Source organism: Pan paniscus, chromosome 17 (assembly GCF_029289425.2).
Source record: "Pan paniscus chromosome 17, NHGRI_mPanPan1-v2.0_pri, whole genome shotgun sequence".
Classification (NCBI taxonomy): Eukaryota; Metazoa; Chordata; class Mammalia; order Primates; family Hominidae; genus Pan; species Pan paniscus.
The window spans coordinates 97,147,597-97,170,922 of NC_073266.2; the positions used below are offsets into that span (position 1 = coordinate 97,147,597).

General features: G+C 54.8%; 1 long non-coding RNA gene across 3 annotated transcripts; it reads left to right on the plus strand.

Annotated features, from left to right (window-relative positions):
* Window positions 1-2,789: 2,789 nt before the first annotated feature.
* LOC117976733 (uncharacterized) lies at window positions 2,790-22,153 on the plus strand. Of its 3 annotated transcripts, XR_008621894.2 has the most exons (6): window positions 2,790-6,918; window positions 7,971-8,188; window positions 11,984-12,215; window positions 13,833-13,899; window positions 15,280-15,324; window positions 15,418-16,976. It is a non-coding gene; the product is annotated as an uncharacterized LOC117976733 (long non-coding RNA). The 3 variants fall into 3 exon arrangements; XR_004667480.3 differs by adding an exon at window positions 17,520-22,153 and having other exon boundaries at window positions 13,833-16,878; XR_008621893.2 differs by having other exon boundaries at window positions 13,833-16,976.
* Window positions 22,154-23,326: the final 1,173 nt, after the last annotated feature.

Below are 23,326 nucleotides of genomic sequence, written 5' to 3' on the forward strand. Positions count from 1 at the left end.
CAGCCCCAAATGGTCACCCTCCCCAGCAGGACATTAGCAGAAAATACCTATAACTTAGAAATCATTGAAAAGCAGTGAAACACTTTTTTTTTAATTGAAGGTGAGAACCAAAAGGAAGTTTAAAGAATATTCCAAGTGAGCAGAGGAGGTGGCGGGATCACCCAAAACTGCTACTTTGTGGTTATGGTCATTATAAGCATAAAATATATCTAAAATACTTGAAAGTTATCACTTTAATAAAAATAAAACAACAAAGAGATAGAAAAAGCCTTGCTGAAGCAAGGGAGGCTGATGTGCACAGGACGAACAGAAGTGAAGTGAGGAAGAACAAGGGAAACTGCGTGGCCCGGGCCCGCGTGCACGCCTAGCTGGGTTTACCACCCCCGCGAGGGCCTCATGCCACGCATGGACACCGTCAGCCCAGTGGCCAGAGCCTGGCTGGGTTTACCACCCCTGCAAGGGCCTCATGCCACACGTGGACACCGTCGGGCCAGCGGCCAGAGCCTGGCTGGGTTTACCACCCCCATGAGGGCCTTGTGCCACACATGGACACTGTTGGCCCAGAGGCCAGAGCTCCCCAAAGCCAGGGCTGCTGCCTGGAGAACAGTTACCCTTGGGGTGGGAGCGGTACCTCCCACGAGCTGCAATGGGACTGTGTGTGCCGCCGGCACCTGGCATTGTGCATTCTGCGTGTGTCCCAGGAGGACCCTGTGCAGTGACTGTTCCACACTTTCCACATTTGCTTCTCCTGCGAGTCGCAATGGGGCTGCATGTGCCGCTGGCCCCTGGCATTGCACATTGCGGGTTTGTGCCAGGAGGACCCTGTGTGGGGACTGTTCCACACTTTCCACATTTGCTTCTCTGGTAGCAGGTGAGCTCCGGGATTCCGTCAGTGCTACCTCCGCGGGTCTCCTGAAATATTCAAAGAGTATGAACAGGTTAAAAGTTTTAACCCCTGAATAGCTGGGATGTAAAAAATGAAATCTGGCAAGTGGTTAAACGAAATTACAGACCTAATTGCTTACACTTAAAATAATACTAAAGCAAATGTGAGATTGTGTTTAACTTGGAGGACCAGCACCGTCGGCAACGTGGTTCTGTTCTAATTTTTCACCAGGGAGGGCTCTACATTCCAGGCTGTTATGAAATGAAGTCCTCAGTGTCTGTGAAGTTCAAGTGTTTTAAATGGAGCAGAGGCCTCTCCAGGGATTGCCCACCCCATTTCCACCTCAGTCCTGTTGGGAAACCATCCCTGCTGCCATAAGCAGAGAGCAGGAGCTCCCACCTTCTGATAAAGTGGCTAGATACCAGGAGGGCCACGGAAGCTGGGACCCTGAGAGACTCCGAACCACAGATCCAACTGGGGGATGCCAGGCGCTGACAGAACCACGGGGCCCTAAAAGGCGGAAACCGTGACTCCACAGGACTCCTCTCTTCTGCAACCTGCTCCAAGGCTGCCCCTGTGCAGAGCTCAACTATGCGGCTGTGGCCCTGACCCCTCTGCCAGGCTGCCCGCACCACTCCAGGGGACATGGTTTCCACTGTGGGCAGCTGGTGCAGTGTGACCGTGGTGCAGGTGGGGCCTCTGGGCAGAGGACATCTTGGTAAACTGGGCTGCAGCAGGGCCCAAAGGTCGGGATTGAGGGGAGGCCCTGCCAGGTGACCTCTGCAAGGACCTGGGGAACTGCACGCAAAATCGCAGAGAGAGAAGGATGTGGTTCTTAACCAGCTTCCACCCTGTCTTGCAGCCTTTGTGTTTACTTCCCAGTTGATCTTTAATTTCAGTTGCCAAAGCAGCTGTTTGCACCGTGCAGATGAGTCCCAGGGGCCTCAGACCCGCCCAGCCGCCCGCCCAAGGCGAGAATTGGGGCTGCGGCTGGGCTGGGCAGACAGGGTTGGGGGGCACAGCTCACAGGGCCCCCCACATTCCGCGCTGCCAAGTCTTCTTTTTCCAGTAGTCCCAAGCTAACTTGAAGAAAGAAAAATATGAGGGAGGGAAAGAGAGAAAGAGAGGTGAAAAAATATGGTCATAAATCTGGGAACTGTTTTTATTGGTGCTTCTATTTCAGATTTCCAGTTTGGAAAAATACTTTTTTATGCATCTCAGGCACCTTGGTGATGGTGGAGTGATGATGATAAATGCAAAAAGTTTTTAAAAGTCCTTTTTATGCCCAGGAGAACAAAGTCTGGTACAGTGCAGCCACCTCAGGGCCTCTGTCATCCTCAGACTAAAGAGGGTTGGCTTGTCCAATTTAACTTTGCCCCATGCCTCCGTGCTGGTGTGACTGTGCCAGGATGCCCTCGGTGCCCTGAGACCCCGTCCATGCCTGGCTGCGCCTCCCAGGTTTGTCTTAGGGAGCAGAGGTTGGCCAGGCGCCCTGTGGGAGGCTCAGCAGGGAAAGCGCCTGTTGTTGGGGAATAGCTCGGGGGAGGCGCTTTCAGATGAACCGCAGGGAACAGGTGAAGAGTGTGGACACTGGAGCATGGGGCGGTGAGAAGACACAATACGAGGCCTGCCGTCCGAACGCGGACCCTGCAGCCCCTGCGGCGGGAGGCCGCGAACACAAGGCTGAGTTTGCGCCTCTGATTTGCGCCACGTGATGGGACTTGCCGGGGCCTCCCTGCCCGTGAAGAGACTGTTTTTGCTGTGAGTCTGCGTGCACAGTGGGTCTGCTGCGCCTGCATAGGTGGGTTTAATTGGCTCCAGCTGCACTGGCGGCGCCTCTCCTCCACTAGGATGTGGCGCATGGAGTTATGGGTGGAGCCCTTTGAAGCAGCTGCAAGTCATTCTGTCGTATAAACTGAAAGAAGAAGAGGGTGAAAAATCCAAGCCCGTGACTCTGCCCGCTCCACAGCTGTGCTCACACAGCTCCACGAGACGGCCGCCCAAACAAAGCTACCTCCGTGGGCCTTGGCCGGCTGACAAGAGGAAGAGAAGGAGATTACTCTAAGCTCCAGGTATTCTGGTGAGCTGGAAGCTGGCCGGGAGGGCCAGGCGCCAGTGACACCTCCAGCCAGCAGGCCCATGTGGAGGCCCCATCCCGGGAGCGTGCCCAGGGGCGAGGCGTGTCCGGCCACCACCGACCACCAGCCGCCCAGGAGGCAGAGGTGACCCGAGAGGGGGCTGCTCGGTTCAGGGAGGAGCCCAGCCCCCAACGCAGGGCACGGATGGAATCTCTCAGGGTTCCCTGGGCATCCTGCCCACCCAAGCTGACTGCTAAGGTCATCAAAACGGAGCAGGAGCCCAGGCCTAGAGTGTCCAGGCCAAGTGACCACCATGAGTGCCTGAGAGGCCGGACGTGCAGGCTGGCTCCTGGCTTCTCACCTGAGCCTCCCCAGCCGCTTGCCTCCACGTCTGAGAATGCCCGGCGCCCCAGCATGGCCTTGGGGAGGCGGCAGTGCTGAGTGCATGGGGCCGAGAGGATGGCTCTGGGCCAGTCGGGTGCTGGGATAGTGGCTGGCAGGGGACCCATTTGGAGAAGAGCCCACTGCTCTGAGCAGCTCCAGCTGCAGCTCCCACCGTCCTCTTGTGAGGGCCTGCCTGGGCCCGTGTCCAAATCCCAGCACCACAGGCCAGATGGCCGGCAGGTCTCACGGGGTGAGCACAGCAGAGGCTGCTTTTACACAGGGACCCCTGGGGCCCCCTCCAAGGGCTGCTGCCTGAGAGGGAGCGTGGCCCACGGAGACCCCCTGGACTCGGCCTCTGGGGCCCACCTGGTGGTTTCTGAGGGTGCTGCCAGGCCAGAAGCTCAAATCCTGCTGGCTGCGCTGTCCTGAGGCCACAGCCAACACCCACTCCTGCCTCCAGCCCGGTGTCCCTTCCCACTGTTAGCGGGGCCTGGGGGATGAAGGAAGACCACCACAGTGCGGCGGGAGAGAGAAAGCCCTCGGCTTCATCCTGGGTATGTTGTGGAGATGCAGACGGGTCCGAGGTCAGACGAGGGTACTGGACTTGCCGAGGTGTCCACACTCAAAGGGAGCGTCTGGAGCGGGGGGCGGCGTGAGGAGTTCAGGGGCTTCCCGGGAGCAGTTCCAGCTGACAGAGCTCCATGGAAATCAGACATGACCTTGGGGACCGCCGACCTGTGGGGTGTGCACCAGAACCCCACACTGTGGGAGCCCAGCCTTCCTCTCACTGGGTGGCAGTGGCTGGGCTCACACAGACCACAGCAGTGTCCAGCTCCCCTGTCAAGGAGAGACTCCTCCTCAGGGTGGGCTGCGGGACCAGCGCCAGCGGTGATGGGGTCCATCCTCACCGTCTCCTGAAGGGCCCGGCCTGGCCTGAGACTTCGATCTCGGTGATGACAGCCACCAGCTGGATGAACTGGCCCCGCGTCCTTCCTACTCCTCATCTCCCTTCTCTTGCTGGGACTTCACGAGAGAGCCTGAGTTACTGAGTCAACAGGAAGTAGAAGAGACTCCCATGCAGCTCAGGCCCCCGTGGCAGGACCAGGAAGGAGGGAGAGGTGGCGCGTTGCCTGGGTGCTCATGGACACCAGGTCTGCTCCCCATGCACTTGTCGTCTGTGCCACGCTGCAGGGGCCAGGCAGCCACAAGCATCGTTTGGGCCCCGAGCCGGCCAGGCTGGAGTCAGGTCCCACTAAGCCGCAGGTGCCTCTCACTTGGGGGTGGGGGCTGAAGGGTGTCTTCCTGCCGTGGAGCTGTAGCTGGTGCCTGGTTCCCTCTGTCCAGACGCAGCTCTGGGCTTGCAGCCTCTGCCTCCCTGATGGGACAGCAACCCTGGGCATCGCTGGAGGCTCTGAGGTCTGCACGGGGCACCATCCCGTATTCTGCAGGGTCCAGAGACACAGAGAGGGAGGCCAGCCCAGCACCATTGTGGGAGAAAGGCCAGTGATGTCATCAGGGGGCTGAGGCTGGCAGCCACCTTCTAGTGGACATTACTGCTGAGAACTGGCCAGGTGCCTGCACTCGCTGCCATGAGTAATTGCCCAGTGGCCCGTGAGGTGCTGGCAGCTCCTCCGTTTACAAGTTAGGAGACAGGTACAGAGAGACCAACTGGCCTGTTCCAGCAGCACTGCTCTGGCTCTTGACCACCACCACATCAGCAGCAAAACCGCCAGGGCTGAAATCAATACAGATTTATCCATTCTCACCAGGCTGCGGGCGCCTTGCAGGTCTGTGCTCCTAGCTGGGGGCCCAGGGAGACTCTGCTTCCAGGACTGCCCGAGTGTGGAAGGAACCCAGCTGCCAGCTGCAGGACTGAGGTCCCATCTCCTCCCTGGCCTCGCACAGGCCCTCCTGCCTGCCAAGCAGCAAGTGATGCCGCACCTCAGTCTCTCCCTCTGCTCTCCAGTTCCCTGGACCCCCAGCCCAAGCTCCGGTGATTACCAGGTAATTCCTGTCCCAAGGGAGCCGCGCCGAGTGTCCTAACACAGTTGCCACACGGCTCCATGTCCTGTGCACAGGCCAGGGGTTCGAGTGGGCATCAGCAATGCTCACTTCAGAGCCCCTCCGCCACGATGTGGCCACGTGCACGCAGCTCCGTGGCCAGCGCTGGAAACTGCGTCTCCTGCCTCCAGCTGCGTTACTCGGAGAAGCAGGAACCTCTCCATCCTCACTTTCCATCCGCACATCCAGGGCCGCCCACGTGCACCCACACCGTGCGCTCACTGTGTGGCCTGTCGGGAACACAGTGTCCTCTGCCCCTGATTTCCCAGGAGAGTCGCACGTCTGTGATGGTGGTCTCCCAGGCACGCATGACCATGGAGCACGGGAACGTGTGCGCCTGCTGGGAGCACATGGGAAGACTGCACGCCGGGTGCTGAGGCTTCCTGTGAAAAAAAGAACCTGAAACAAGTACTAATTTTTTACATTGATTACAGATTTAAATGACAATTTTTTTATAGATTGGGTTCAACAAAATATTAAAACTAATGACACTTATTGGCTGGGCGTGGTGGCTCACGCCTGTAATCCCAGCACTTTGGGAGGCTGAGACGGGCGGATCATGAGGTCAGGAGTTTGAGACCATCCTGGCTAACAAGATGAAACCCTGTCTCTACTAAAAATACAAAAAACTAGGCGGGCATGGTGGCGGGTGCCTGTAGTCCCAGCTACTCGGGAGGCTGAGGCAGGAGAATGGCGTGAACCCGGGAGGCGGAGCTTGCAGTGAACCGGGATCATGCCACTGCACTCCAGCTTGGGCGACAGAGTGAGATTCTATCTTAAAAAAAAAAAAAGACACCTATTTTTTATTCTTTTTTTAATGTGGACATTAGAAACCTTAAAATTGCATATGTGGTTCCCATTAGATTTCCATCAGACAGTGTGTGTCTAGAAAATGGCTATAAAGTGTTCTGCCTCCTGCTGATTTTATTGGAATCGCGTCTGAGCTGCAGGACTAAGCACGTGGGCCTGGGAATGGAATCGCGTCTGATCTGCAGGACTAAGCACGTGGGCCTGGGAACTGTCCACGCCGGGGCACGTAGCGTTGCTGAGGAGCAGGTTAGATGTTGGTTTTGTTTTGTTTCCGATTTTTGAAGATTTAATTTGGAAAGATTTTGAGGTCGTGCATGGTCTACAAATGACTTTTCTGTCCCGATTCAGGATGGACGCCCACACACCTGCGTCCACCCACACAGGCCTGTGAGTAACATGCATGTGTGTACATGAGCACGTGTGTACGTGAGTGCGTGTGGCGGTACCAGCACAGGGGTGAGCTGCGGCCTCACTGGCTTCTCACTGCTGCAGCTGGATGTGCCACTGTGGACGGTCAGGGCAGGGGCCTCCTGCCCTCAAGCTGTGTGTGGCAGCCACGGGTCCCCGTGCCTGCAGCCTGAGACAGGCGCCTGGAGTCGCTGCCTGGGGCAAGTGAGTTCTGCTGGAGGAAACGATGTAGAACTGTGAGGATGCCGCAAGAAGGCAACAGCAGAGTCAGAAGTTCAGGAGAAGACAGAGGTAATAGGGAATTGCTCCTCAGCAACGACACATGAGAGTCGCGTGTGCCGTGATCCCAGGCAGCTGCAGCTGCGTGGATGCCACATGGGGAACCCGGCTTCCAGACCTGCCCTCAAGGGCCGAGCGTCTCACGCCCAGCTTCATTCCTCCCCATCTTGGGGATGCCGCTCTTGTGCTGCCCAGGGTCCCCCAGCCGTGCAAAGCCTGTCTTTGTTTTGTTAGCCAAAGTCCCAGGACCGGGGCCCACCCGAACCATGTCACCCTGTGATGAGGACAGGAGGGATGGAGCCTTCCTCGGTCTGAGCTCGGGCTGTAGCCCTGCGGCCTCTCCCGCTCCATATGCACGGCTGCGGTTCCCTCTGCTGGGCGGTCCCAGTGGACCCAGGAGCGGGGGGGCCCTATGACCTGGCTGAACGGAGCCCTGCGTGTGAAGTGCTCTTATGCAGCCTCAACTGCTGCCTTCACCCCAGGGCCTCCTGGAGAGGACAGAGCCACCAGCAGACAGCTTCTCCCTCACAGCCCAGGCAGCATCTGTGCCCAGGGAGGCCTGCGCACCCCCGCAGGAGCCTCGGTCACCCCCATTTCTGAGTGCCCTGCCACAGGCAGCCCTCAGGAGCCCCCGTGTGTTGGCCACCACCGTGGAGGGCTTGGCATGGACAGTAGGCCGTGGTAGGGGCATCCGGGGTGTCCCGTGGGGGCCAATGGGGGGCCAGCCGCCCCGCAGCATGGGCTGACTCCTCCCTCCCCCAACATGCTGCAGTTCCCACTTTGTTAAGCCCCTGGAATGCAACCAATTAAAGAGCTGTTTGTGTTAAATGAGATCCTGGTCTGAAAATGCAGATGCGTCTGGATGATTAAAAGGCCATCAGTCACCCGCGCATTCGTCTGAATAAGTTTGGTCTGCTTGATTTTACTTCTGCTGGTCTGACTTTTGGATGAGGGTCTAGGCAGGAGCTTCTGGGGCTCCAGCAACCCTGAGGGATGGACTAAGGGTCTGTCCCCCTCACCTGTTTGGTCCTGCCCCTCTCACCTGTTTGGTCCTGCCCCTCAAGGTCTTCCTGAGACCCAGGCTGGTGTGGACACAAGGAAGCCCCGCCGGAGGGCCCTCTTTACATGGGGAGGCCTGAACCCTGAGCAGTCAAGGAAGTTTTGGAAGTGAGTAGCTATGGCTTCTCCACCTGCTCCTGCCTGGACGGCGCCCTTCAGAACTCAAGCCCATCCATGAGACAGCACCCACCGGGGCCAGTGAGTCACTCCATGAAGGCCAAAGGTGAGCACGTAGGTATTTCTCTCCAAAGAGAGCAGCAGGTACAGACATGGGTGTTGACACACGGACAAATGCACGTATGTGCACACATGGCACGTACATATGCACTGTGCACATGCACACATGGCATACATATGCACACATGCACAGTGCACACATGGCATATGCTTACACAACGCACATGCATGGCATACATACGCTCACATGCACAGTGCACACGGCATATACATATGCTCATGCACAGTGCATGCACATACATAGCATACATATGCTCACATGCACAGTGCACACGCACACAGCATACATATGCTGACATGCACAGTGCCCACACACACATGGCATACATATACTCATGCACACATGGCATACACATCCTCACGTGCCGTACACATGCATACATGGCAAACATGCTCACATACAGTGCACACATGACATGCTCACATGCACACTGCACACATGCACACATAGCATACATATGCTCACAGGCAGTGCCCGCACGCACACAGAGTACATATGCTCACATGTACAGTGCACACATGCACATGGCATACATATGTTCACATGCACAGTGCCCACACATGGCATACATATGCTAACTTGCATAGTGCTCACGTACATGGTATATATATGTTCACATGCATGCTGCACACACACAGCATACATATGCTCACATGCATAGTGCACACACGCATACATGGCATACACATGCTAACATGCACAGTACACAGCATATATATGCTCACATGCACGGTGCGCACGCACATGGCATATATATGCTCACATGCACACTGCACACACGCACACACAGGATACATATGCTCAATGCACAGTGCACAGGCACGGCCTACATATACTCACATGTACAGTGCACATACATGGCATACATATGTTCACATGCACAGTGCACACATGCACACAGGATACATATGCTCACGTGCACAGGCACGGCATATATATGCTCACATGCACAGTGCACACAGCATACATATGCTCACATGCACAGTGCACACAGCATATGTAAGCTCACATGCGCAGTGCACACATGCACACACCGTACATATGCACACATGCACAGTGCATACACGCACGCGGCATGCATATGCTCACATGCACAGTGCACACGCACCTGGTACACCTATGCTCACATGCACAGTGCACACAGCATGCATACGCTCACATGCACAGTGTACACTCATGGTATACATATACTCACATGCAACGTGTACACGCATATGGCATACATATGCTTACATGTGCACACATACCATTCACATGTATATGCACTTGATTCATGCACACGTGCCACCTACATGCCACAACATGCACACAGGTGCACATTCGCAGGCTCACACACTTCCTGATGCCTGTGTGGACACCACACCAGTCCTCCTTCCCTGGGGTACTCCTGTCTGTCTGTATTTTGGTTGTGCCTTGGGAGCTGAGAAGGCTCTGGCCTGTTTTCACTGGGATTCAGAGGCATTGTGGACCGCAGAACTGTGTCAGCCCCACCCATCTTTTCCACAAATGTTCTTTATTAAGAGAACCTTAATTGAGACCATTAAGCAGAAACTGCAGAGATTGTTGACTTAATAGTGGAAACAGCCCCAGTGCACGTCGTTTTGAGGCCTGGGGCGAGTCATTAGGCTCCTGCCTCAGCTTCCCCTCTGTGGGCCGGTGGTGTGGCCTGTGTGGGCTCTCAGGGGATGAATGCTATGAACCACCACGGGAGGGGCTGCTCTGTGCTATTTCAGCAGGTTTTTCATCACCTCGCAAGGGCCTGGAGTTGGGAGAGAAAGAGCAAAATGAAAAGGCACCTCTGATGACAGCCGCCACCCCTGAGCCCCGAGCCATTCTCTCTCGGAGCTGCAGGAGCCACGGCCGCATGCGCTGCAGAGGGGCTGCCTGTGTGCAGCCTGAGGACATGGAGGCTTTATGTGCAGCCAGACGGAGTGGCCCTGTGGCTCTCCACAGCCCTGACCTGTGCCCCTGCACAGAGCTCAGCGAGGACGCTACCTTCTAGAGCGGATACCCACAGATGCACCGTGGAGTCCCCTTGCAACCCGCAGGAACCACGTTTTTCTGCTTAACCCATTGTTTTAGGGTCCTGGGGCTGCCAGGTCAATGTTCCACAAACTGGGGGACTTAACAATTTATCCTCTCAGAACCCTGGAGGCCAAAGTCTGAAACCCTGGCGCAGCAGGGCGTGCTCCCCGGGTGCTCCTGGGCGTAGGAAGGACGTGCCCCCCGGTGCTCCTGGGCGTGGGCGTGGGCAGGGCATGCCCCCCCGGGTGCTCCTGGGCGTGGGCGTGGGCAGGGCATGCCCCCCCGGGTGCTCCTGGGCGTGGGCAGGGCGTGCCTCCCCCCGGTGCTCCTGGGCGTGCCCCCCCCCCGTGCTCCTGGGCGTGCCCCCCCCCCGTGCTCCTGGGCGTGCCCCCCCTGTGCTCCTGGGCGTGCCCCCCCCGGGTGCTTCTGGACGTGCCCCCCCCCGTGCTCCTGGGCGTGGGCGTGGGCAGGGCATGCCCCCCCGGGTGCTCCTGGGCGTGGGCAGGGCGTGCCCCCCCTGTGCTCCTGGGCATGCCCCCCCTGTGCTCCTGGGCATGCCCCCCCCCGTGCTCCTGGGCGTGCCCCCCCCCGTGCTCCTGGGCGTGCCCCCCCCGGGTGCTTCTGGACGTGCCCCCCCCCGTGCTCCTGGGCGTGCCCCCCCCGGGTGCTCCTGGGCATGGGCAGGGCGTGCCCCCCCGGGTGCTCCTGGGCGTGGGCAGGGCGTGCCCCCCCCGGGTGCTCCTGGGCGTGCCCCCCCCGGTGCTCCTGGGTGTGCCCCCCCCCGGGTGCTCCTGGGTGTGCCCCCCCCCCGGGTGCTCCTGGGTGTGCCCCCCCCCCGGGTGCTCCTGGGTGTGGGCAGGGCATACGTGCTCCCCGGGTGCACCGGTGGCTCCTAGCCACCTGTCCCAGCATCTGCTGCTCTCAGCCACCTGTCCCAGCATCTGCTGCTCTCAGCTTCCCTGGCTTGTGCCGTTGCTCCAACCTCACCTTCTGCCTCCCATGGCACCGTGTTGGTCTCTTTCCTCTTAGGAGGATGCCCGTTCCTGGACTTGGGCCCCGCCCAGCCCAGCCCAGCCCAGTGCTTGTCTTGACCACATCTGCAGGATCCTGTTTCCAAATGAGGTCCCACTCTCAGGTCTCAGGGGCTGGGACTTCCATATGCTTCTGGGGAAACAGTTGAACCTACAGCTCCCCCTCTGTGTTCCCATCTTTCCCTACTCTGGAGTTCACAACACTTTTCTGGTGCAGAGATGGCCCTCAGGCCCTGCCCCCAAAAGCCTCGTCTACACAGCACTCCTTGCCCCCGAAGTCCTCGTCTACACAGCACTCCCTGGTGGTGTTCAACCCAGCTGCACCTTGAACCCTGGGAGCCCTGAAGGGACCGATGCCCTTGTGGTGGGTCCAGGTGGCCTGAGGGCTAGAGAGGCAGAGCTTGTGTAGACGGGAAACCCCGGCTGGGAGCAGGCAGCCTGGGCAGAAGGGGCCGGGAGCCAAGCTGCAGGGCTTGGGGAGGCTTGGGCCCACATGAGCAGGACCCATGCTGCTCGCTCTCCTGCTGCTGCTCCTGCTGGCACTGGGTGTGCTGGGGGCCGGGCAGGTGCATCCGCTGCTCCAAAAAGCACTTGTTCCTCCTTTCCACTAAAGTGCCCCTGCGTGCCCCACATGATGTCACATGCCTCCACATGCTCCCCATGTCCCCCTGGCCCCTGCGTGCCCCATCCCTATGTGCTCCCATCCCTATGTGCTCCCATATAGCACCTCCCAGATCACCTGGACACATGAGTCTCGGGGTAACCAGCCCCCCTGCAGACCTGCAGAAGCTCGGACAGCAAGTGGGAGTCAGCAGTCAGGAAACTCGGGGGCTTTGCACCTGGAGGGAAGCCCACCTGATATGAAAATGCTTTCGAAGCTTGTGGATCGGAGAGGCCAGTGGTGTACCGGGTGGTCCGATCAATCAGTCAGGACGATCATCAGCCCCATTTCTCAGGTAAGAAAACCAGGCTCCAAAACTTTCAGTGACTTGCGCACAGGGGCAGGTGGGTCACCCGTCAGCAGCAGAACCAGTGCAACCCCAGCAGGTCTGGGGCTGGAGGCACCCCTGCACCCCACACCCCCCGCACCTCCCCACCCCCCGCACCTCCCCACTCCCCGCACCTCCCCACTGCACCCGAAACCCCCCATACCTTCCCCACAGCCCCCCACCCTGCACCATGCACCCAGCACCCTCGCATCCTACACGCTTCTGCAACCCCGTCCCGCACACCCTGTCCCGCAAACCCTGTCCCCACACCCCCGCACACCTAGCAGCCCCCACCCCACACTCCATACCCCCTGCACCCCACACTCCATACCCCCTGCACCCCCTGTGCTCCCGTACACTCCCACACACCCAGCATCCCCCACCCCCCCAGCCCACACTCCATACCCCCCACCCCCCCAGCCCACACTCCATACCCCCCACCCCCCCAGCCCACACTCCATACCCCCTACACCTGCTGTGCCCCTACACACTCCCACACCATGCACCCCATATCCTCATCCCCACTCCACACCACTGCACCCTGCACTCCCGCACGGTGGACACCCTGCACTCTGGTTGCTGTGCCAAGCCCCGGGGGTGCCTCCCTGCCTGTGTCCTCTGCTCTGAGCCTGGCCTCACAGCCCACCTCTCCCGGGGTGTCTGGCGGGGTTCGGGTTCCTGGTAGCAGCCCAGCTTGCCTGGCTCCAGCACTCCCCCAGGTCCTCCTACACCCTGCCCAGGCTCCGTGCAGGCCTAGCACGCCCCTCCCAGCCCCCGTGGCCAGAGAAGAGAACAGCTTTCAAAAGAGGAGCCCCTTGGAGTCCAAGATTCTTCAAAACTTCCAAAAGAAGTTCTATATTTTGGACAATATCAGTTTCTTTCAAATAACTCATTTCATGAAAAATACATGACAATTGTAGGATGGGAAAAGGCTTGTGGAGCCGTGGCACTGGGGGGGGAAGGCGTGTGGAGCCGTGGCACTGGAGGGGGGAAGGCATGTGGAGCCATGGCACTGGGTGGTGGGGGGAAGGCATGCAGAGCCCTGGCACGGGAGGTGGGGGAAGGCATGCAGAGCCGTAGCACGGGAGGTGGGGGAAAGGCATGCAGAGCCGTGGCACGGGAGGTGGGGGAAAGGCATGCAGAGCCGTGGCACGGGAGGTGGGGGAAGGCATGCAGAGCCGTGGCACGGGAGGTGGGGGAAAGGCATGCAGAGCCGTGGCACGGGAGGTGGGGGAAAGGCATGCAGAGCCGTGGCACGGGAGGTGGGGGAAAGGCATGCAGAGCCGTGGCACGGGAGGTGGGGGAAAGGCATGCAGAGCCGTGGCACGGGAGGTGGGGGAAAGGCATGCAGAGCCGTGGCACGGGAGGTGGGGGAAAGGCATGCAGAGCCGTGGCACGGGAGGTGGGGGAAAGGCATGCAGAGCCGTGGCACGGGAGGTGGGGGAAAGGCATGCAGAGCCGTGGCACGGGAGGTGGGGGAAAGGCATGCAGAGCCGTGGCACGGGAGGTGGGGGAAAGGCATACAGAGCCGTGGCACGGGAGGTGGGGGAAAGGCGTGCAGAGCCGTGGCACTTTCCTTTAAAGGTGCAGTACAGCACGTCCACGTCCTCCCGACACCGTGAGTGCGGCCACAGCGAAGCCAGGGGAGCAGGTGCGCTTCTCCATGGGTCCTGGTTTAAAGCAAGCGGAAACACCACAGGCTCGGGATTGAGGTGGTAAGGGACGTCCAGTCCTCAGGTGAGGTTAAGTCCTTCTACAGAGACAGCACTGGGGGGACCTCACAGTGCCCCCCGGGAAGCGCTGGTTGGGCAGGCTGCAGGAGCTGAGGCCAGAGTCCTGGCACGGGGCTACGGGGCCCTTGGTGTCTTTCACTGCTGTGACGGGGGCTCCCTGCTGCCCCGGCACCTGCGGGCCTTGGCCAGTCCCGAACACCAGGTTGTGGCAGTGGAGACCTGGGGGTGGTCAGCGGCCCCCTATGGAGGTTCTGCCGTGCGTGTCAGGGCCCCAGGCAGGGCTGTGCAGCGCCAGCCCCTCTATCAGTGTGGACACACATCCATGGGAGGGGCTCTCGTTTTCCCCACCTTCCGGTGAGGGAACCAAGGCAGACTCAGCACCGAGCAGGGGTCAGGCCCTGGTGGAGGTGGATTTTCTTCACTGTGGCACAGTCCTGCTCAGTCTCTGGTCCTGATGGAGGTGGTGGAGGCCCTGGTGGAGGTGGATTTTGTTCACCGTGGCACAGTCCTGCTCAGTCCCTGGACTGCCCCCCTGTACCCAGCAGCACAGGCCGCAGAGCCCAGGAGATGTGGGCAGGAGCTTTCCCCTCGCCTGCCCCACTCCTGCCCACCCAGTGGGCACCCCGTAGATGGGAGCAGCTCTCCGCCTAGCACGTGGACTGCTGGGCTGAGTCATGGCTGCAGGCGACAGCTTAGTGGCATCTCCCAGGTGCCACTGCAGGGACAGCCTCTGTGTCTCCAGGCCCCGCGGAGCCAAGCTTACCCATGCCGCTGAGTCAGGGGCTGCAGAGGCCTGTGCGGGCTGCGGTGGCTGGACCTGGGCCTGGCTGCTCAGATGCTGCTGGAACCCTGCTCTCAGCCTGGAGGCTGGCAGGTCTGCCGGGGGCCAACGGGCAGGCATCGCCTGTCTGAAGCTCTTTGCCTCTGAAGGAGCTTCAGTGCCAGCCAGGGGCAGTTTATGAGAAATTCAGAGAAACATGTAGGCTTCTCTGTGTCTTCTGAAGAACTGCCAATGCCTCACCCACCTCTGGCCAGAGGACTCTGGAAAACTTGGGTTTCTGGTATGTATAGAAAAGCGACATGCTAAGCCGCAAAGCCGCCCCCTTCAAGACGCAGCACACGCAAGGCTCACCCTGCCACGAGCACTGGTACCGGCTCACTTTCCGCTCTGCTCGGCGGGACTCCGGCCAGGCCCAGCGCGCAGCTGCGGAAAGGTTTAGAGTGAGGCTTCCACTTCACTCTCCCGTCCAAGAGTTATACTATCTGGTGAAAGTGTTTCTTTTTCCTTTTTTGGACAGTTAAGCTACAGCGATGGGCCAACTGGCACCAGTGTGGAGAGACAGGTATTCCTCACTTTGTGGCACCAACGTGGTTCTGGCAAAGTGGCCTCTTTTCCAGTAAAACAGTCTTCTCCCCTCCCTCGCCTTCCATTTTAGGACCAGTGGTTTGTCCCCGGGGAAGCAACCCCAATTACAGCCAGCTTTGCCATCTGTGGAAATAGCCTGGTCACCAGAGGCACAGAAGCCAGATGCGTGGCCATGCCGGCGGCAGCACCCGGGGCAACCCCTGCCCCCGACCCATGAATCTCAGTGTCCCCCAGGCCGCCCACGTCCCACTCTGCCCAGCCTACACCACCTCCCTCACCGCAAAGTGCCCGCTCCGCAGCTCCATGCCCCTGCCCAGTGGAGCCTCAGCCCCGTCCCACCTGCAGCATGCCCAGCCCAAGTGCCCGAAACCCAGAGCCTCGGACTCAGGGCAAAAGGAAGCCGCCCCATTCCACCACATCAGGGTCTCCACTGTGCTTATTGAGAGCAGAGCGCAACTCTCCTTGCGTCTGAGTCCCTTCACACAGGTGACTGAGAGGCTCAGGACAGAGCATTGCAGGGGAGACAGAGGAGGGGCTCGGCCTCGCCAAGCAGCTGGCTCTATTCATTTAGCGGAACCGCTGCCCCACCCCCTCCCAGCCCCTGCACGGAGGGAGGCCACTGGGGCCGGCCCGTCCCCGACTTCTATTTTGTTTTCGCCAGAGCCGCCTCCAGACTCCCTCTTCACATTTTATGTCAACTCTGGGGCCCTGCTGGCTGAAAGTGAGTTCTGTTTTCCGGCAGCCCTGTGGCTTTTGGACTCGGCCTTGAAATTAGTTCATGGCGACCCAGGCACACATCGCGCTGGGAAGCCACGTGGGAGCCGTGCGGGTGGAGCGGCCGCCGCAGCCAGACTGAAATGTAGCACAGCGCCTGGGCCTCGTCAGGCCTTTATGACAGAGTGTAAAGGGAATTGCTGCTTAGTCACCAATTTGCTTGGCAAGATTGGATGGATTAGGAAACACGTCGAAGGTCAGACAGTAGGAGTTTGTCTAGACGCTCTATTTTGGACTCGGCGCTGACCCGAGGTGTTTCTGTAGCAACCTTTTCAACACTGCTATTCTGGCAATATTGGAGAAAACATGATCCCTCCTATCATCAGGTAGGGCCCGCTCTGAAAATCCTCGCCCCGTCGCTGGGTTTGCTGCGGCGCCTCCAACTCCATTTAGGACGAGGAAGCCCGACGGGGAGGCCCCTGGGAGGGACCGGCTGCTTGGGCGGAGGCCAGGCCTCGGGAAGCTTGTCCAAGGCTCACAGGGAAAAGTGCCAAGAAATGGAAGTGGCTCATTTTTCCTCTGGGCCTGAGGGGAGGGTTTTGATTTTACAGCCGCCCCTAGTCATTTCTCACAGGTTTGAAGCAGACCTTTCCAGGGAGAGGGGAGAGAGAAGGGAGATGGGGAAGGATGGGGAGATGCCATGAGGAGGTAGCCACCTCCGGGGATCCCCGGAAGCCTGGACGTGCTCTGCCCGGTGGTTCTGTCCCCAGGGAACACGTGGTCATGTCTGGAGGCATCTGTGGCTGTCACAGTCATGGTATGGGGTGCTCCTGGCATAGAGGGGTGGGGCTGCTTCCTTTTGCCTGTCCCTGCTGCCCTCCCCACCCTGCATGTCTCACTCTCCATCGTACCTGAGGGCCCTCTGCCAGCTGGGAGAGGGGACGGCCCGGGCTTCAGTTTCCCTGCATTTCCCCGGGAGTAGGGGAGCCACGAGCAGTCCGTAGGTTCCCTCTTCCTCCCAGGGCCTCAGCACCAGATCCTGGAGCTCCGGACCCCGCAGTGGGTTCCCCAGCCTCACAGCCCTCCTGGGGCCCCACAGGGGAGGGACGCAAAGGTGGCTCTGCAGCTCCTTAGCACGTGACCTCTGGCAACTTCAGCCTCTCCTGCCTCAGTTTCCCGAACTCTGAAGGGAGGGAGAGTGACACGATGATTCCTCAGCAGAGACCCCAGGCCTCTCTCCCCCACTGACCGCCCAGGGGAGTGAAAGTCCAGGACTCCGTGCATGCCTGGGGGGACCCGGGCAGCGGGGGAGCAGAACTGCAGGCCCGGCCGCAGCACCTTCCCACCTTGCTGGTGAGGGGTGAAGGCTCCCAGGCCCTGGCCTCCACATCCAGACACCACCCTCACCCGTGCAGGAGCGGGACTCGAACCCACCTCTCTCGCCTCCTTGTGCTGCAGGGAACATTCAAGTCCTGATGTGGACTCTGTCCTGCTACAGCAGGAAATCCAGAGATGCCTCTGCCACCACGGCGATGGGCTCTGGCCAGAGCAGCAGGAGGGAGCTGGGCCCACATGGCCGTCACCGTGGTTTGCCCACAGCTGCTGTTTCTGAGCCATCACAGGGTCAGGGGCATCCAGGGAGCACGCTGAGATGCAGCCTCTGCTGCAGCCCGGCAGATGTGTAGCTGCTTCTGGAGCACACCTGGGGAACACCCTTTCTTCCTATGGATGCCAGCTGGACTCACTGTGCAGACAGGGCCTGAACCAGACCAGAGGCACTGGCTTCTAGGCGAGGGACCTTCTCAGCACGGGACCTGCAGCTGCCTTTCCCACACTCACACAGGCTCTTCCCATTGTCCTAAGAACCCTGTGGAGGTACAGGCAGGGGTTATCCAAATGCTGACTCATGTGAGTCCGACAGGAGCATGGTGCCCGCCCGAGGAGTGTCGACCTCACGCTAGCCACTGTGATTATTGTCACTGTTACTGTGAGCTGCTCTGTTCGGGAGGGGAAGCCACGCTGAGGAGCAGCTGGGACACATGCCTGGCCCTGCCCTCCAGCTGGCCTCCGTTCCACACATGAGAGCCTTGCCTAGAAGGCCCTTGGTGGGGGTGGGGGGGTTGGCGCCTGAGCCCCCCACCCTGAAGCTCCCCTCATTCTTGTGCAGTAGGTCCCCTTTGCTGTTGGACTTGCAGCTTCTGCAGGCAAGAACCAGGTGACGTCCCCTCCGTTCTCCAGCAGCAGCTGTGGGCCCACTTGGGGTAGAAGTGAATGAATGAGTGACAAACTGAGGATGCAGATGCCTCGGCTGCAGAGGAGCAAAGACAGACATTTCATTTGACTGCTCGGAAACCACACAAGCAGGAAAAGAATGAAATGAAATATTTAAAGTGTTGAGAAAGGAAAAAATAGACCCCAACCTACAATTCTGTACCCTGTGAAGTTATCCTTTAAAGTGAAGGAGAAAAAAAAGACTTTCCCAGAAACACAAAACTTGAGGGAATCAGTTGTCAATAAACCTGCCCTGTGAGAAATGAGAAAGGAAGCTCTTTAGAGTGAGAATACTACTCAGATCCAAAGACAGGAAGAATGTTGGAGGAGGAAAAAGCAAAGTAAGATAAAAACACTGTTCCGATTCTCCACTGATCTAAGAGAGAAGTTTGTCCAAAGTAATAGCAACAATGCATTTGGTCATGTGTGCTTATATACATTAAATATGTATGCTGACATATGTATATACACATGCTTGCCTAGGTATGCTAATGTGTGAGTGAAATCAATTGCAGCAATGACACAAAGGATGAAAGGATGGGAGGAAAAAATTAAAGTGATTTTGTTATTAGAAGGTGTCACACTATCCATGAAGTGGTATTGTATTATTTGAAAATGGGCCTGGATTAGTTGTTCATGTATGTTATAAACTTTAGGGCAACCATTAAAAAAAATTAAAAAGTATAACTGATATGCTAAGAAAGGAGAGAAAATGGAATCATATAATTAAAACCACAAAGGACAGAAAAAGAGTAGAAGACAAAAATAAGAACAGAGAACATGGGCAACAAATAGGAAACAGTAACAGACATGGTAGATATTAACCCAACTGTATGTTATAAACTTTAGGGCAACCATTAAAAAAAATTAAAAAGTATAACTGATATGCTAAGAAAGGAGAGAAAATGGAATCATATAATTAAAACCACAAAGGAAAGAAAAAGAGTAGAAGACAAAAATAAGAACAGAGAACATGGGCAACAAATAGAAAACAGTAACAGACATGGTAGATATTAACCCAACTGTATCCATAATTACCTTGAATGTGAATAATGAAGATGCACCAGTTAAAAGATAGACTGTCCAGGAAGCAAGACCCAACTAGATATTGTCTATAAGAAACCCACTTTAAATATAGGTACATGTAGATTAAAAGTAACTGGATAGAGAGATTTCTACCCTGCTAACACTAAGAAAGTGGGAGTAGCTATATTAATTTCAGACAGTACACTTGGGAGTGAGGAGAGGGTCGGGGATGAAGCAGAGCATTCCATAATGATAAAAGGGTCATTTCTCCAAAAAGATAACAATCCTGAAAGTGGGTGTGACTGCCAACAGAGCATCAAACTACATAAGGCAAAACGGATAGAAATGCAAGGAGAAATAGATGAGTCTACTATTAGAGTTGGAAACGTCAATGTTTCTCTATCAGAAATGGATAGATCCAGTAGGCAAAAGAAAAAAATCACTAAAGTCAAACTCAACACCATCAATCAAATGAATATAATTGACATCTATAGACTAGACTACTTCATCCAACAGCAGAATAACATCCTTCTTGAGCTCACCTGGAACATTCACCAAGACAGACCACATTTGGGTTATAAATCATACCTTAACAAATGTAAAAGAATTGTGTATTAGTCCACTTTCACACTGCTATAAAAGAACTATCTGAGACTGGGTAATTTATAAAGAAAAGAGGTTTAATTGACTCACAGTTCTACATGGCTGGGAAAGGCCTCAGGAAACTTACAACCATGGTGGAAGGCAAAGGGGAAGCAAGGCATGTCTTACGTGGTGGCAGGAGAGAGAGAGCGAAGGAGGAAGTCATACCCTTTAAACCATCAGATCTCGTGAGAACTCACTCACTATCATGAGAACAGCATGGGGGAAACCACTCCCATCATCCAGTGAGAGCAGACATTGCCTGATTTCTGTTTGATATGGTTTGGCTCTGTGTCCCCACCCAAATCTCATCTCAAATTGTGGGGATTACAAATTTCAGATGAGATTTGGGTGGGGAGACAGAGGCAAACCATAGCAAATAGAAATCAGGCAATGTCTGCTCTCAGACCACAATGGAGCTAAACTAAAAACCAGTAACAGAAAGGTAACTAAAAAATCACGAAATACACAGAGACTAAACAACACATTTCTACATAACACATGAGACAAGAAATACCAAGGGAAATTTCAAAATGTTTTGAGCTAAATGAAAATGAAAACACAACTTATCAAAATCTGTGGGATGCAACAAAAGCAGTACTTAGAGGGAAATTTATAGCATGTATATATATTAGAAAAGAAGGAAGATCTAAAACCAATTACCTAACCTAGTCATCTTAGGAGACTAGAAAAAGAAGAGCAAATTGAATCCAAAGTAAGCAGAAGAAAAGACATAACACAAATTACAGCAGAAATCAATAAAATTGAAGACAGAAAATCAATAGAGAAAAGCAATGATACCAAAAGCTAGTTATTTGAAAAGACAAAGAAAATTGATATGCCTCTAGCTAGGCTAAGAAAGTAAGAGAGAGGACACAAATGAATATCAGAAATGAAAGAGGGGACATCACTATGTAAAAGGATTATAAGGGAGTACTATGAACAACTCTATGCCCATTTGTAACCTAGATGAAATGGACCAACTCCTTGAAAGACACAGTCTGTCAAAACTCACACAAGAAGAACTAGCCAACCTAAATAGACCCGTATCTATTGAAGAAATTGAATAAATAACTAACAACTTTCCAGGCCAGGCACCATGGCTCATGCCTGTAATTCCAGCACTTTGGGAAGCCAAGTCGGGAGGATCACTTGAGGCCAGAAGTTCAAGACCAGCCTAGCCAGCATGGCGAAACCACGTCTCTACTAAAAATCCCCAAAAAATTAGCCAGATGTGTTGGCACACACCTGTAATCCCAGCTACTTGGGAGGCTGAGGCAGGAGAATTGCCTGAACCTGGGAGGCAGAGGCTGCAGTGAACTGAGATCACACTACTGCACTTCAGCCTGGGCAACAGAGTGAGACTGTCTCAAAATTAATTATTTATTAACAAGTTTCCAAATCAGAAAACATCAAATCTAGATGGGTTTACTAGTGAATTTTGCTTAACATGTGAGGAATAAATTGTGCCAATTCTCTACAACCTCTTTCAGAAGATAGAAGCAGAGAAAATATTTCCAAACTCATTCTATGAGGCCAGCATCACCCTACTACCACAACAAGATGAAGAAAAAACCACAGACGAATATATCTCATGAACATAGATGCAAAAATCCTCAGCCAAATATCATCAAATTCAATTCCATAATGTAGAAAGAGAATTACACACCAAGACCACATGGGACTTACCCCAGGTGTGCAAATCTGGTTCAACATTTGGAAATGAATAATGTAATCCATCACGTCAACATTCTTGGGAAGAAAAATTGCATTATCGCATCGAGAGATGCAGAAAAATCACTTGACAAAAAACCAGCACCCATCCATGATAAAAACTCAGTGAACTAGGAATATAGAACTTCTTCAACTTGCCATAGAATATCTACAATAATAATGGTGAGAAACTCAAAGCTTTCCTACCAAGATCAGGAACAAGGCAAGGATGTCCTCTCTCACCTCTTTTCAATATCACACGAGAAATCCTAACTAATGCAATAAGACAAAAAAGGGAAATAAAAAGTATACTGATTGGAAAGGAAGAAATAAAACTGTCCACAGATAACATGATTATCTATGTAGAAAATCCAAAAGAATTGACCAAGAAAACAACAAAGAAAACCCTCCTGGAACTAATAAGCAATTATAGCAAGTTTGCAGATTATAAGATTAACATACAAAAGTCATTTGCTTTTGTGTATACTAGCAATGAACAAGGAATTTGAAATTAAAAACATAATACAATTACATTAGTTCCCTCAAATGAAATACGTAGGTATAAATCTAATAAAATATGTACAAGTTCCATATAAGGAAAACTACAAATCTCTGATCAACAAAATCAAACAAGAATAAAGAAATAGAGATCAGGAACAAGGCAAGGAGAGAGACCTCTCTCCTTGAGGACACTGCAAGGCTCACTGCAGCCTCTGCCTCCCAGGTTCAAGCAACTCAAGAGGCGAGGTTGCTTGAACTCTCAGCTCTTCTCTCATGTTCATGGACAGAAGATTCAATATTGTCAAGATGTTCGTTCTTCCCAATTTGATCTATAGATTCAATTTTATCCTAGTCAAAATTTCAGCAAGTTATTTTGTGGATATTGACAAACTGATTTTAAAGTTGATGTGGAGAGGCAAAAGACCCAGAATAGTTAGCACAGCTCACTACAAAGAAAGGGTGATATTGGCAAAGGAAGAGACAAATCAACGGAGCAAAACAGAGACCTCAGACCTAGAGCCACATAGATACAGTCAACTGATATTTGACAGAGGAGCAGGAGCAGAGGCGATACAATAGAGAAAGATGGCCTTTCAAAAAATGGTGAACAACTGCGCACCCACATGCAAACAAATGAGTCTAGACTCAGACCTTTCACCTTTCACAAAAAATTAACTCAAAATGAGTCTCAGACTTAGACATAAAACACAAAACTACAAAATTCCTAGAAAACAACGTAGGAAGAAATCTAGATGAGCCACACCAAAGGTATACATTGTGAAAGAATTAGTAAGCTAGACTTTCTTAAAATTAAATTTTTTTTGCTCTGCAAAAGAACACTGTCAAGAGTGATGAGAAGAGAAGACACAGACTGGGAGGAAATATTTACAAAAAACACATTTGATAAAGGGAAAAATACGAAGAACGCTTAAAAGTCAACAATAAGAAAAGCCCAGTTTAAAAGTGGGTCAAAGACCTTCGTGGACCCCTCAGAAGATGGCAGATACACATATGAGAAGATGCCCCGTCACAGTCATCAGGGAAATACAAGTTAAAATGAGGAGACACCTTCACGCACCTGTTAGAACAGCCGGCCTCCAGAACACCGGCAG